The sequence below is a fragment of the Rhinatrema bivittatum genome, chromosome 11 (assembly GCF_901001135.1).
Source record: "Rhinatrema bivittatum chromosome 11, aRhiBiv1.1, whole genome shotgun sequence".
NCBI lineage: Eukaryota > Metazoa > Chordata > Amphibia > Gymnophiona > Rhinatrematidae > Rhinatrema > Rhinatrema bivittatum.
The window spans coordinates 36,812,098-36,827,527 of NC_042625.1; the positions used below are offsets into that span (position 1 = coordinate 36,812,098).

Below are 15,430 nucleotides of genomic sequence, written 5' to 3' on the forward strand. Positions count from 1 at the left end.
TAGAAACAGAGGGATGGAGAAGATGGTGATAGAAAAGGATCATTTGCTTCTGCCTCCTTGCTGTCACAGGTCTTACTTGATCTGTTCTCCCTTCCTCCGCTAACAGAGGCCCCTCTGTGTTCAGTCCTTGTGTGCTTGAGTTCTGCCACCGTTTTGACTCCTAAGCCTGTTCCCGGTGTCTAGCACCTCTCTCAGTGAACCCAAAGCAATTCCTCAAAATATTTTTTGAGCTTTCCTCCTTTCCACTTCCTGTGATAATGGCGACCCCCCCCCCCCCCCCCCCTACCGTCTATATCAAACAAAGCTCACCCCGAGATCAGGAGCACATTTCTTGAAACAGTCTGGCCCATAAAATCAAACCGTTTTTTAATTTATTTTTTTCAGGAGACCTACTATGGAACGTATGTCCCAGCTTCTGCAACGATCTCGCAAAAGAAACCCTAGCTGAGCATGCTCAGCGCCATGACCCAGCTAACAGGCCGATACTGTTAACCCGCGATTGGACGCACGTTTTCGACACGCTAGCTTTACCCCTTATTCAGTAAGGGGTAATAGCGTGTCGAAAACGCGCGTCCAACCCCCTCGAACCTAATAGCGCCCGCAACATGCAAATGCATGTTGATGGCCCTATTAGGTATTCCCGTGCGATTCAGTAAGTAAAATGTGCAGCCAAGCCGCACATTTTACTTTAAAAAATTAGCGCCTACCCAAAGGTAGGCGTTAATTTCTGCAGGTGCTGGGGAAGTGCACAGAAAAGCAGTTTTACTGCTTTTCTGTGCAGCCTCTGACTTAATATCATGGCGATATTAAGTCGGAGGACCCGAAAGTTAAAAAAAAAAAGTAAAAAAAAAAAAATTTGAAATAGGCCCGCGGCTTGAAAACCATACGCTCAATTTTGCCGGCGTCCGGTTTCCGAACCCGTGGCTGTCAGCGGGCTCGAGAACTGACGCCGGCAAAATTGAGCATCGGCTGTCAAACCCGCTGACAGCTGCCGCTCCTGTCCGAAAAGAGACGCTAGGGATGTGTCAGGAGAGTGTCCTGTGCGCGTCCTGGGAGAGCGGGCGCTTGCCCGCTCTCCCACGATTTTTACTATATCGGCCCGTAAGTGAGCTGGGGGTGGGGCCAGAGGAGGGGGGATAGGGAAAAGTCCCCAGGCGCAAATAAATCTTCATGGAAGCCACGAAACCAGTCCAAGTTCCGACTGAGCTGGAAGAAAACAGGAGAAAAAAAAAAAGTGAGCTGTGGGTTAAAAAAAGAAATCACAGATTCCTCACATATTCAACACATGCCTCATGTGTCACCTACATATCTGAAGGATTTCAAGCACTGAGTGATTTCTATCTTTTTGCTTTGTTTAATATACCCCAAGAGAAAATCAATTACTTCTGACGCCTTTGAACTTTGTAATTACATTTCAGTGCTGGAGAATTACTATTTTATTTCTTTTATTGTGGAGCTAAAATGTTTTATCCCAAAGTGCTTTGGTGGATTGGGCGAGCCAGTGATAAACCAGTAAATTAAATTTCACTTTTCAGTTCTACTTTAATTAAAGCCAGCTTTAAATATTTGCAGCAAAGGGAACTCAGAAACACATGGTTGGCCAAGTTAAGGCGGCACGGGATGGAACCGATTCACATGTTTTAATTAAACTAAAATCCCAGGGTGCACGAAACGCGAATCTCTCTCTTGCTCGGGAGTTTAGTGATGATTTGGCTTTCTGTAAGGCTTCCGCTGTAGGATCTGATGGTACGATCTGCTAAATGTTTTTGCAATACAACAAAAGCCCATCGATGCGGTAACAGCAAACTGGGTGGAAGAGCGTAAGCGGTGATGCTGCTGCTGCTCGCCGCTTCCAGACTTGTGCTAACTCGGCCATTGCTTGCAACGTACGATATGGAAAAACGGAGAATTATAGCAAGAACTTGCAGAAAATAACCTGCAGCCAATTATGCCTTTATCATTTACTTCTATAAATTTAGGCACAAAAAGTGAGGCAGGAAAGGGATTTTTTTGGGGGGGGGGGGGGAAGAGGTGGAAGTGGGGTGGTTAAGATTTTTAAACTAACTATTCTTTATTTGAATGCAGTGTTTTATACAATACTTAGAATACATCCAACTTGGATGTATAGGTTTAGCCTTGTGGGGGGCAGTTTTTCCTGCTTCTTTGGATCTCCAGCTCCATCAGAAGCAGCATCTACTTAGGGCTAAGGCACCATCAGCCTATTTTGGTTTCTTCCCCACTGCTCAATGCCCACAATGATAGCTCTCTGCTAGGGGCCCACAGAACATGGCTTCCTCTGAAACCCAGTACCTATGCAACCTTAGCATGGCCACTAGGTGTCGCCATTGTGAGACCGGCAAAAACTTCTCCCTCCTCCCAGGGACTGGGCACAGCACCTTCGCAGCACTGTCAGCCCCTGCTGACCTCCTGCAGCCCTGCCACTGAACCTCTATGCCAGCCTCTCATTTCAAATACTGACCACTGTGAGGTCCAGTTTCAGCTGCTGTTTGGCCAGCAAAGTTAACAGGATAAACGCATCCATCGTTGAATATACCAGAGTATCTTAAAGATAGCCGGATAACTTATATCCAGCTTTACAGCATTAGCCCTCGTAACTTATCCAACTTAACTCTGGCCCAAAACAGCCCCAGAACCCCTCCAAGTTATCCAGCTAAGTTTTATCCAGCTAACTACTTTGCCAGATAACTTGGAGGCGGTCAGCTGGTGGGAATTTTCAAATCCTGCCATTCGTTTGGCTAAGACTGGCAAATAGCCAGGCAAATAGTCATTGAATATCAGACCCTATAAGCTCTGGACAATACCTTCTCCTTAAAGTCACTGCAGAATCTGGATGTAGTGTGTGAAAAGCATGGGAGAAGCTAGGAGGTGGAACAAGGAGAAGCTAGGAGGCCATGCCCAATTGCGCTATTGTGAGAGATTCAATAGATCTTTTTTTATTCCCCCTAACACCTTACATTTTGTTGCATCATGGGTTTCATTTCCCCTTCCTTTAATTCCCACACAGAGATAACTTTTAGGGAGTCAAAAATGAACTTGGGACTCCCTGCTCTCTTGCCGCCAAATCTCGACACAGAAGTGAAGCTAGCGCCTTCTTGAGCATGACTTGGTGCGCGTACTCTGTGTGTGACTAGCGTTAGCCCGAGGATAATCCTAGAAATGCTGCACAGTGCCACTTCCTTTTCCTTCAGGTGATCACCGGCAATGCTTTGCTTCATTCAACAACGTGAATTACAGCAAGGCATAGCGCGGTACAGCCACCGACTCCCAGCGTAACTGCAATCGAAAAGGAAAATGACCGAGGAACATTTGTTTAGGTTTATTGTACTCTGTCTGAACTCAAGTTAACTAGCAGTTGTCAGTTATTACTACAATGCTGCATTTGCTTGATATTAAAGGGAATGCTGACAGTATCAGTCTTTAGGGGATATTTAAGATGGATTAGAGCAGAGGGCATGGTATAATGTAAGCTTTATGAAGGCAGCCACAATTGCGTTTGTTTTCCAGACATGTCAATCTTTCCTGCTGTGGGCCACAGTGCGACATGCTTTTCAAGATTAAAAAAAAAAAAAATAAAAGATTTAAAAATTAAAATCTGCAGAAAAATGGAGGGAAGGAGCAACCTAGTGGTTAGAAGAGCAGGCTGAGAGCCAGGGAAAACCAGGGTTCAAATCCCGCTGATGCCCTTGTCACTTCACCCTCTGTTGCCTCAAGTATAAACTTAGACCATGCTACTTTATTCTGTATAGCCAAGGATGTAAGGCCCAGCCACGCTGGAACTGGAGAACCACAAAACAGCCTTCTCCTTCTCAAAAGCTGCACTAAAATGCACAGGCAGGAGCCCACTACTCCAGCAACTACTTAAGGGGTGCTGTAGCAAAGTGGTATATCCCAACTCCTAAAGGTCAGGCTAGGGCACCTACTAGTAGAGATCCCAAGGGGCCTCCATACTGCCAGAAGAGAGGCAAATCATATTCAGGGTTGTGTTCTTTTTTTGCATTGGAGCCAATGGCTCCTTCCTGCTATCTGAAGTGGCTTGCTTTGCTTTGGATGAGCAGACTAGATAAACCATATGTCGCTTTCTGCCATCATGCTTCTGTGTTTATAGCTATTTCTACTAATCAAATTAAAAAGGGCCTGAGGTGTCAGTGTGGTTGACAATTACTTACAGAGGTACTGAAAACAACATAAACGGAAAAATTTGTTTCATGAAAATCCAAGCAAGAATTAGCACAGCCAAGAGGTCATCAGATAACTCCCCACCCCCAAAACAAGGGGAAAATGCCAAGTAACGAATGCCTCTTGATGCCCGGTGCTAGGGCAGCTCAGCTACCATGAGCATATTTATTAGCAAGAGATCAACTTTCCCATATTCCCACACAGAGACGGGGGAAATGGTTTATGGGGGCTGGCATTTGGGATTAACTAAGGCCAGGATTCCAGAGGGCGTGTTTGATCTGGCAGAGGTCAAATGGCAAAGTGAGAACAACTCACTGTTTGTACAAGCCCAGGCACACTGCTTTACTCTTCTAGGATGAGATTAAAATTAAAAAAAAAAATCAGCTCTGGAAGAGCCACAAACCAAAAAAAAAGACAGCTCCTCTTTTATTTCTCCAGGTGGGGAGTGGGCGTTGTTTCTCTACTTTCCTTGGGTACTGTAAATCATGCTTCCTCGTCCTGCCGAGAGTTGATAAATATGCTACAGTAAGTAAAACTGCATTCGATGCAACTGGGCGCCATTAATGGTATTTTTGTATAAAGAGCTTTTCACAGAGAAGCCACAAAGACGTTGCTGGTGAACTCATGACAAAGCAGGACCAAAGCAGCATCACAGATGACAGAGAAATAGAGAATATGATGCCAGAAAAGGCCCATCTAGTCCACCTAATTTCATTCCTGATGCAATGTCATTGAGCCCAGTAAATCTCTGGCTTTCCCCTCGGTTGTTCAGAATTAAGGATCCTCTTTGCGTATTCTGGCCTCCCTTGAAATCTGTTACTTCTTGTCTTCACCACTTACCATGTGATGCTGTTCCACGCATCCATGAAGTAGTATTTTTCTGATGTTACTTGTCCAGAAGAAAAGCAAAAAAAGACTGGAATCGGATTTGATCTGTGATGGATAGGATTCCTTTTCAAAACTTCTCTGCGCTCATAATTACAGGCCATACAACATGCAGATGAAAGCACATGTCAGCTTCTATGGAGATCAGGCCCATCCTCAGGAGATTTCCATGTATGAATGACTTTCATCTTTTAAAATCTAAAGAGCACTGCACTTTGTCATGCAAATGAACAAATGCAGTCCCTTTGATAGAAGAATATCTGTGGCCATTTGAATACCAAGATGCCTACGAGAACTGAAAAACTAGTTCCAACAAGATAACAGTGCAAAAATCGATTGACCATTTACGAAACATGTTTTTTGAACTGTGGGCACCATTCAGGTCAAAATATGTATCGTTCACAATAGATGCACGCTTCAGTTTTCACACCAACCTCTTTTCTTGTACAGCCATACAACAAAATGGCACCGATTGTCCTTGAGACGGACATCAAAGTGACATCACTTTGATAACATCGTGAAGGCTGCAGACACCGTTTTTAAAGTACAGAGCCTAAGGGCTTTGCTCTTGCCCTTCAAACTATGTGGACCCTCCCTGGATAGGATAAGTGGGAGCCAGGGAGGTCCCCAGCCCTGGCTTCTTTTTTTTTTTTTTTTTTTACAGGACAGGAGTGGGGGGGGGGGGGGGTGTCAGAGCGGCCAGGTAGGCCCCAGCTGTACCCAACTCAGCAAAGCCAGGTGGGCCTGTGTCTGGGCCCCAGGCTTGATTTTATAGGCCGGGAGAGGAATTGGAAGGCCTCAAAAAGGCCCATATTGTTTGGTTTTGTTTTGGGTTTTTTTGGTTATTTAATGTTTTTTTCAGTTCAGGAAACTAATTGATGTGAAAAAAGCATTAAATGAATTGAAACATGAACATTCCCTTCCCCAAAACAAAAATTTTGGACCTGCACATTTCTAAGTCCTCTAAAACACTGACAAAAACAAGAGTACCTCCTGGAGGATATAAATTAATATAGCACATGATTTTTCAGTCACGTTTGATTCTTTTTTTTAAAGTATTTTACTATATCCTGGGGGTCCATAAAATAATTTTTTTCTGGCGCTAACTCCTGCCACTTCCCCAACTCTCAGGATCCCAAGGAGTGGGTTCTTTGATAGCGGGGGTAAGGCTAACCTTCTAGGCCCAGACCCGGGGGGGGGGGGAATTGTTTCCTCTGTAATGTGTTACTGTACTCTTTGATGGTGTTGGTGCTGCAGAAACAAGCGGGACAGTGCGGGTGTTCAGAATAAAATGTCCAATCACGTAGATAATTATTCTTCTTCACATCTGTGTTCCAATTGGTTATTTACAAGGTGGACTCTCCCACTGTCCTCTGTGTAAGTGCCCCTGGTGCTACTCTCCAGGAGGCTGCTTAACCCTTCCTACTCTTAATGAGCAAGTGTCCCAGCCTGGCATGAAAAACCTAGATGTGAGGATCCTCCAAGCCCAAAGGAATCATAGCTGCATTCCAACAGAGTCCTGGTCTCTCCCCAGCCTGTGTCTTGTGTTCCCAAGGGCAGAGATTCAGTTGTGGATCTCTAAAACAATCCCTGCTTCTTCTACTCAGACTCCTCCGATCGTCACCTTTTACATTCAGTAAACTGCCATATAATGAGGGATTGCTGTACATACTATTAAAGATGTTACTGTTGTGGAGGTCCATAGCCATGCGACATTGGGACTTTGTTTTGAGAGAAAGAATGGCCAACTCTGGTTCCTGAGAGCCACAATCAGGCCAGGCTTTCAGGATATCCACAACAAATAGGCATGCGATAGAGTTACATACAATGGAGGCAGCGCATGCAAATCTATCTCAAGCATAGTCAGTGTGGAGATCCTGACCAGTTTGTGGCTCTCATTAAGCATCCCTGGCTTAGTTGATTATAATTGTGGCCTGGGAGCTAAGAGACTCTTTATCTGAGTTTAAACCTGGCAGCGCACCTGGGAACTAACCTGGTGACCTTTAGCATACCAGCACTTGCCACCTAATCCACCAGGCCTTGGATCTTTCTTCCTACTTAACCAGCAGGGGAGACTGACCATGATCCTGATGGTGGTCTTCCACAACGAGGCTCAACCACGGCACTCAGGCGTGCTGAATCCTGCTATTTCCCCATGTGCGGGAAACTTGACTGCAAAACTGGCAGTGATGGACTGTGTTTGCGCTTTCCCTGTTTGCTTTTTTTTTTTTTTTTGCTTCAGTTTAAAAGCAAATTTCTCCTTTTGGCAGTGGACTTCATAAAACAGACTCCTACCCGCGCTGATCCTGGAATGTGCCTGACAAGCACAGATCTGTGCATGGAAACATTTTTCATTTCATTTTGCTTACCACTCTGTGTTCTTTCATTTGTTTTGTTTCTCACGTTATGTTATGTACGTCGTTGAAGTAGTTTCTATTCAAGTCAAAGGAGGAAGCAATGCATCCTATTTTTGACTAATTTTGGAGTTCTCCAGCCAAGTTTTATGAAACTCCAGGCAGGCATCAACAGCAGAGGTAACAGCACCCCCGACACACAAAGCGCAGGGCAAAGCAGCACAAACAGTGCCACGAACACCCCAAGGTACTGCGAGAGGGGAAAAGCAGCACAGTGGTGTGGAGACCCCCCAAGGCTGAATGAGAGGAGCAAAGCATAATCAACAACAGTGGCATGATGAGCATGGGAAGGGACAGGGTACTACAAGGAGAGACAGATTGCGTTTTCTTTATCCCTCATGGATTCAAATGTATAACAGCATTAGCTCTTTTTTTCCAGTTGCCTTCTGCTCACCAATGTGCCTGGTAAAGGTGGAAGGTGAAGTCTGTGCCGTTGTTAACCGATGGGGGTCAAAACAATGAAGCTTTGCGTGCAAGCTTGTTGCTTATTGAAAGATCTGAACAGTACGGTACAGTGTCCCATTAGTCCTCAAAAGTATATCCTGAACTTCCTGTTTCTGACATTTAGTTGAAGATGGCTTCCATCCAGTCTCTGCAAAGAACAGCCACATTGGGTAATGCCTCTTTTCCTGTCATGTTCGATAGCTTTATTGTTAACCAACCTAAGCTACGATATGTACCATGTGCTATGGCCACACAGAGACTAGAATACTGGCCTAAAGAATGCTAATCGAACAGAGAGTACAGCAATGTGTTTAGTAACATGAGGTTGTTCGTTCCATGTCTTAGCCTTGCTTCATATCGATGCAGGTCTTTTCCATAGCAGGTGCTTGTTTCTATAAAAGGTGTATGGTAGCCCCTCCCCTTCATTTGTGAAAATACCACATCAGAATTAAAATAGGGTCCAGTTCACTTTTGCATGATAACTTTGGAATAGTAGGTCATCGTTCTGGGATGTCTTGGAGGAGAGGACTGTGAACTTCCAAAACTTGTCAGCTGGATTGGCAGTGGGGTAAAATACAGAAAACAGAAGGAAGGGCTAAATGATCAGTTTTCCAAATGAGAAAGGTCATTAGTGGAGTGCCTCAGGGGTCTGTATTGGGACCTGAGCTATTTAGCTTACATTATCTGGAGAAAGGAATGACAAGTGGGGTGATAAAATTTGTGGATGACACAAAATTGTTTTGATTCCTTAAAACGGCAGCAGATTGTGAAGAATTGCAGAAGGACCTCGTGAAGCTAGGAAACTGGGCTTCTAACTGGCAGGTGCAATTTAATGTGGACCAGTGCAAAGTAATCCACATGGGGAAAAATAATCCCAGCTATAGGTATGTGATGCTGAGCTCCATGTTAGGAATCATTACCCAGGAAAAGGAGCTCAGAGTCCTTGCGGACAATATGCAAGTCATTGCCTCAGGTACAAACCTTCTGAAGATAGGGAAATACTTACAGCACCTGAAGGTAATCCGCTTTGAAGTGCTGAATAAAGTGTGAAAAGCGGAATATAAAAAATAAATACAGTACCTTGAAAGATTCGGTTCAGTGTGTAACTGTTAAAAAAGGCAAAGATTAGGAATTATTTGGAAAGGAAAAGAGAACAAAACAGAATGGGGCCGATTTTAAATCCTGCTCGCACAAATGTACACCCGATTTTATAACATGTGCGCACTACTGCGCGCATCTTATAAAATCCTGGGTCGGCGCACGCAAGGGGGTGCACACTTGTGCGCGCCGAGCCCTAGGGGAGGCCCGATGGGCAGGAAGAACTGACTGGTCTTTTTTCTGCAATCATCTACTCTGTCAGGCTGAAGGGGAATAAGTTGTGGTACAGAGAAGCAACCGCAAGGCACAGCTCCATCTTCCTCATATGGAAGGAAAGCAGCTCTGACCTAAAGAAAAGGATTTCATACATCTTGCACAAGAAATGCCACCCTCATATTGAAAATTCAAAGTGAATTTTCCTCTCCCCGATGCTTGGACCCCTATGCAGACAATAAGATATAAGTAACATACAGAAACAGTGGAAAGAAACATTCATTTTAAAACCCACGTTGCAACAGTACAAGAAAAGAAATCCTTACAGCATAGATGCAGATATACTACGTAGATACATTTTGTAATGGTGGATTTGTAAATGAATATTTAAATTACTTTTCTGATTGTATAAGAGTAATGAGTTGTAAATTGTTATATGACATTTTGTTATTTGTCAACTTGTGTTGTGGATTTTATGCTATCTATTGTAATCCACATTCCTCGGGGTTTGTTTGTTTTTTGAACCTTGGAAAGGCATATCATAAATCAGGGGTGACCAACGCCGGTCCTCGAGAGCCACAAACAGGCCTGGTTTTCAGGATATCCACAATTAATATGCATGAGAGAGATCTGCATACAGTGGAAGCCGTGCATGCAAATCTATCTCATGCATTGTGGATATCGTGAAAACCCGGCCCGTTTGTGGCTCTTGAGGACCGGAGTTGACCACCTCTGCCTTAAAAGAATTCTCTCTCCAGCACACCAAGAGACACGTGAGTTTCTAGGGGCCTGTTTCCAAATAATCTGGCTTACTTGCAAATTACACGAGCACCACCGATGCGGGTAATTTAGACATAATTAAAAAAAAAAACAAAAAACTTATCCATGTTTCCAGTGGAAAATTAGAAAGTGCAACGTGTGTGCGCTAAAAACAGTGGCATGCTGTGTACCTGCCTGTTTGTACAGGTGGCAGAGTGAGGGGCCGAATAGCACACCATTGCTGGAAAATGCAATGGGTGTGTGCCGTTTAGGCCAGAGGATGAAAGCACACTTAACTGCACTTGAGCAGGGCAATTTCCAGTCAGGCTGTAAAACCCTGCAAGTAATTGCCTTCCCTGAGCCTATGGCCTCCATTTTGTGAAAGCTGGTAGCGGGTAGAATCCCATGTGGAGTCAAATATTCCTCCCTTCTTCCCTCCTTCGCCCTCTTTTGAAAAGTACAAAGACCAGGGGACACACAATGAAGTTACCGGGTAATACATTTAAAATTAATAAGAGAAAATATATTTTTTTTTATTCAATACATAATTAAGCACTGGAATTTGTTGCCAGAGGATGTGGTGAAAGCTGTTATTGTAGCTGCCACTTCTTATGTGTTTAAAAAATAAAAAAAGGTTTGGACAAGTTCCCGGAGGAAAAGTCCATTAACAATTATTAAGGGAGAGTTACAGAAATCCATTGCTTATTCTTGGGATAAGAAGCTTGGAATCTATCTACCCCTTGGGATCCTGCCAGGTACTTGTGACCTGGAAACAGGACACTGGGCTTGATGGACCTTTGGTCTGACCCAGTATGGCAAGTCTTATGTTCTTATGCCAGAAATGAACTTGAAAATCTTCTGGGACTATATGAGAAAAAAAAAGTTGCAGGGAAAATCCCTCCTAATATTTGAGCAGAAACTTTGCAGAATGGAGGTCTGCTTACAGTATCCCAGCCTTTAACTTCACACTGGTGTCATAGTTTCCCCGTTATATTTTTTACATCTACTCAATACATCCTAGACATTAATCTTCAGAGCAGTGTGTTAACATACTTTAGGATTACAAGCAGTAGATTATGATATGACATGACTTCTGATACCTTCATATGTTTTAGATGTTCCAGGCTCTGACAAAAATCCTTCTCTATAGCCTGTAGAATAAACAGTGAGGTTTACCAACTTTCAGCTATAACTTTACTACTTTTGTTTTTGTAACGGGCTGTTTAACTCTAATGAAAACATTTAAGACCCAATCTTCTCAGGCCCATAAATCAATCTAATTTATGAATTTTTTCTGAGGAATTACTCTATCGACACTTTATATACAGCTCTGCTGTTATTTGCTCAGGTGGAGTGAGACCTTACAAGAAGGAACAGCCTAATGTTGATGGAAAAATGTTTAATGCAAAACAAACTCTTGCTGTGCACCATGTATTTACTCCAGCCGTCTTCTGCATTACAAGGCACACATGCAGCTGCTGTAAATAAGTAAAGCCGGGGCATTCTGAAGATCTTAGGAGATTTTAAAAAACGGTACCGTTCATGGTTCTTAAGTACTATGTATGGTTTATTGGGCCCTGGTGGATGCCTATAAAACATACAGAAATGATGCAGAGGGTCGCCTATTGAAACCAGTAAAAGATGTCTGGAATGCTTCCCCACGTTAAATTAAGGAGATACTTAAAACTGCAGAATACATCATTTGGGTGCCCAAAATGCTCTGCCCTGTAGAGACTTGCATCAGTTTTAGACTGGGATGGGTATTCTTCTCTCTTCTACAAACAGGGCAGGTCTAGAATATTGAAAAATCAGAAAAGGGCGTTTATAACTTTCTAAACCCTATCTTTCTCCACTTTCCTAACCTAATTGAAAGCTGTACTTTCTGTATCAGATGTTTCGGACAACGGCCTCACTAGTTTTGGAAGCTGCTTGGATGATAAAACCTTGGAGGGGGATTGAGCAGCTGATTAAGCAGGGGACTTGTAAAAACCGTAGAGGAAGACAAAAACGCTGGGCAATGGCCTACCAGGGAAGGTCAGCCCTGCAAAGGAATTTTCATCTGCTTGGAGGACGTTCATGGACACACCTGGGAACTCTCCAGATTTCACTTGGAGACTCAGTGAATTTGCATCATTTGTGGGGAGAAACCGGAGAGGAGATGCACCACACACAGCTCAGTCTGCAGCCGTGATTCTAGGACTCGGGACTCACTCTGTTGGGAGTAGAGTGAGGGTGTGCAAGTCAGGGAGCTGTGACTTACGGGGCAGTGTGAGCAAAGAGTCCTGGGGGTCAGGGAGAGAGGCAGGGGATGAATATTGGCGTCATCCCTGGAGGAGGGGGGTCAGGAAGAGAGAGGGAAAGTGTGGATTATTGGGGGGAGTGAGTGGCAGTTCTTCCTGCTTGATTTGGCAGCTGTTTTCAGCAGTTAGTGCAGCCACCAAGTTCAGCATTTGTCACAGATGATCTTTGAACCTTGCAAGATTTCAGATCGCACACAAGAGACACAAGTACAGTAACCAGTGACTGTGCAGAGAGGGGCTCCAGTCCTGCCTACTGTACCGAGGTGACATCCGAAGAATACCCATCCACAATGCACACCTACCCCAGATGTCATTGCGATGCTTGGCTTCTAACTTACTCCGCTATGCAGGGAGTTCAATAATCTTGAGATTTATGGCTGAAATATGCCAGCGATTAGCTGACGCATGATTGTAAGACTTCCAAAACTGAAGTTTGATTTTCTTGGCAGCAAACTTGAGGCAACACATAAGAATTTTACACTTTTACTTAATCTTCATCTTATGCTCTCTGACTAAGGCTAGGTTAAGGGAAGGCAAGACTGGTTTTAGCATAATTTTGATCAAATTGCATGCGTCTTAACAGAAAGGACCAATATGTTGATAGACCAAAATAGGTTCAAAATATATTGCAAACATATCAAAAATATTAAAACTTGTGCAAATATGAGAGCTACAAGAGTTTAACATTTCAATTTTGGGGGGGTTCGTTGCATTTTTTTTTTTTTTTTTTTTACAGTACCAGCTAGCCAGTGATAAAATGATGATCCTTTTATAGGACATGCTCAGATTACCTTTAATGCAATATTGCTGTTTATTGATAGTGCCTCTGAAATTAATGCAGGCCATGCAGTGTGCCATTTTAAGTCAGATGGTAAAATGGCAGCTGGTGATGGTGAAGACTGCTAAGCAGGTTTTACTTGTACAGAAAACACCAAAACAGGCAGCGTTGGAGTTTTGGATTTAAATCTGCCCTGCCCCTAGACAGAAGAAAGGCTGGGGGGAGTCCACCTCCGAATTCCAAATTCTATGCTTAGGAGGGAGCCGCCCTCCGAAATTCAGACCATGTCCAAGAGAAACAAGTGGGATCCCCGAAGAAGCAAAAAACTGTCCTTGCTTGCTTTTTCTGGGGCAAAGCAGGTACAGCTTCATTATGGTGGTGTCCCCAGCTACTCACAGAACAGGCCCCCCTATGCAGCTGACTACTTCGCCTAATGGGAAAGCCAACCCTGACAACAGGCCATCAACTGTATTATTTGGCATTCTGTTATGATTGCTTTATTTTATTGTTTTATAAATCTGTCATACCTGTTTTTATTGTAAACTGCTTTGATTTTATAAATGACAGTATATCACATCTAATAAACTAAACTAAGGCATACTGGCCTAGTGTCCCAATTTATATGGCAACATCTTCAGATGAATGAAATCCCAGACATTTCCATTTAACAGTGGTCACTGTTAAATATGGGTCTAAGGCTGGGCAGTCCAGAGATCATTCTAGCTAGAAGATATTTGAGTTCTTGGCCACACTGTGAATAGAAGCAGTAATATTTTCTTGTATGTTGCCACTGCCTAAAAAAGCATCCTGTGTAAACAAGGTGGCCTCATAACTTCACACAGAGATCCACTGAGTTTATTTTTCGAGCTGGATTGTTTCTTTTTTCCTTTTGGAAGGGCCGCATAACTTATGGTTTGCATTATCTTATTCTGAACAGACACCAACAGGCTTTTATGGGCATTCTCCAGAAGCAAGAACAGGAGAAGTTATTTAAACATTTGAAGGGAAGACATCCAGAATTACCTGCCACCAGCCCCATCTCCAGGGACCTACAGCGGAGAGTCAGCAGGGCTGGCCCCATCTGCATGTCTCAACAATCTGGTGCAATCCCTGCACAACTTTACAGGTAAACACACCATACCGGTGATTGTTTAGCAAAAGAACACTGACAGAAATTGTTTACAATATGGGACACATTTTTAAGAAACCCTCTGCTTATTGTGTCCTGCTCAGTGTCTCTGGAATTCACATGGTAAGCAGTAACACTACCATAAACATACATACATTCACTCTGTAGGAGTTAAGTGTCCCTTCCAAGCTGGTATTTTAGCAGCATGTTCTCAAACAAAGCAGAGTTGCTTACCTGTAACAGGTGTTCTCCGAGGACAACAGGATGCTAGTCTTCACACATAGGTGACATCATCAGATAGAGCCCAGAAACAAAAAACTTATGTCAAATTTTCTAGATCTTTGACTAGGCACACTGAGCATGCCCAGCATGCCCTATTCCATGCATCCACGCAGGGTCCCTCTACAGTCTTGTAACACAGAATTATGATTAAAATAAAATATAGGAGAAACCCAATTCTGCAGGGTGGCAGATGGGTTTCATGAGGACTAACATCCTGCTGTCCTCTGAGAACACCTGTTAAAGGTAAGCAACTCTGCTTTCTCTAAGGACAAGCAGGATGTTAGTTCTCACATATGGGTGAATCCCTAGCTACAGGCTACTCCCCAACACAAAAAGGTGACAATAGGCACAATAATACTGGTGCTGTTGGTAACAGAGGGGGAGACAGCCTGAACCCAAACAATGGGCCCCAGGCGGGAGAGTTGGGTTCCACACCTCAAACAGGTTCCGAAGGACAGACTGGCCGAACCTACTGTCGCATCAGCCAACCCTATCCAGATAGTAATGAGATGTAAATGTGTGAAAAGAACGCCATGTTGCAGCCTTGCAGATCTCTGCCACAGGAACTGCTCGCAAGTGAGTCACAACGTTGCCATGGCTCTGACAGAATGAGCCTTGACATGACCCCCAAGATGTAGTCCCACCTGGGCATAACAGAAGGAGATGTATCTTGCTAGCCAATTGGATAGTGTCTGTTTGGCAACGGCAATGCCCAACCTATTCTTATCAAAAGAAACAAAAAGTTGGGTAGACTGTCTCTGGGATTCTGTCTACTCCAAGCAGAGGGCTAAGGCTCACTTGCAGTCCAAACTAAGCAGTGCTCGTTCGCCTTGGTGCAAATAGGACCTGGGAAAGAATATTGGCAGGACAACTGACTGATTAAGATGAAAATCCATCACCGCCTTAAGTGGGAACTTAGGGTGCATATACA

General features: G+C 43.8%; 1 long non-coding RNA gene and 1 other non-coding gene across 6 annotated transcripts in view; both read left to right on the forward strand.

Annotated features, from left to right (window-relative positions):
* The window catches only part of LOC115073117, a 114,739-nt gene that overhangs the window by 66,720 nt on the left and 32,589 nt on the right, over nucleotides 1-15,430 (forward strand). For all 5 annotated transcript variants that reach the window (XR_003851931.1, XR_003851930.1, XR_003851933.1 and 2 more), the window contains one exon: nucleotides 14,026-14,214. This is a non-coding gene — a long non-coding RNA (uncharacterized LOC115073117). The remainder of the gene's footprint in view (nucleotides 1-14,025; nucleotides 14,215-15,430) is intronic.
* On the forward strand, nucleotides 7,137-7,297 carry LOC115073567. Its single transcript, XR_003852052.1, has one exon. It is a non-coding gene; the product is annotated as a U1 spliceosomal RNA (small nuclear RNA).